Consider the following 849-nt stretch of genomic DNA (forward strand, 5'->3'; position numbering starts at 1 on the left):
TTTGAGAGTTTAGGCACATCAGGTCTGGAGGTTATTCCAATTGCACGAATTTTTCCTTGTCCACCATCTCCAAAAGTAACTTTTTCACCTCTGATGAGTTCGAGTTTCTCAAGGTAGTCTTCATTTCCAGTCATATGCTTTGAGCAACCACTATCAAAATACCATGGAAGTTGCGCTTGTGATGCTTCTTCAGCAGAGGTATAAGCAACATTACTCACGATCTCTGTGTCTACTTGCACTCGCACCAGGTTGCAAACTAGATCATGTTCAGCTTCAGAGTGTGACTTAACAGAACTGGTGTTTATCTTAGAATGAGTATTCTCTTTGAAGTTCGGATACAGATCACGTTTGGCTATCAATACACAACCGTAAGCAGTTGGTTTGGTGAAGCACAAGTTCAACCTCCATGCTCTCTCATACTGATGTCTTCAAAAATAACAGAACCTAACATTGTGTCCTCGTTTTCCACAGAAATGACAACCGTTTCCACATCTTCTTTGTTTGGGAAGAACATCCTTGTTTCTTTCAACATGAGCTCGTTTCTCTTCAGGTTTCTTTTCTTCCTTAGGAGCTTCCTTCACAAATTTTGTTTCTGTAGATGTGGAGGTGGATCCCTTGTATCCCAAGCCAATGCTGAGACTTGGACACTGTCCCAATGTCAGTATGTGATCAAGAGATGCAGTACCAGCTGACAACATTCGAACCTTCTTGTGATTTTCAGTAAGTTGACTCTCGAATAGTCTGCTTCGATCGATCTCCATAGCCAAGAGGTCACTTAGCCTTTGCACGTGAGCTTCAGTTTCCTTACGAACTCGTTCCTGCTCTGTCATAGCTCTCTTGAGTGCAAGT

The sequence above is a fragment of the Brassica oleracea genome, chromosome C6 (genome assembly GCF_000695525.1).
Source record: "Brassica oleracea var. oleracea cultivar TO1000 chromosome C6, BOL, whole genome shotgun sequence".
Classification (NCBI taxonomy): Eukaryota; Viridiplantae; Streptophyta; class Magnoliopsida; order Brassicales; family Brassicaceae; genus Brassica; species Brassica oleracea.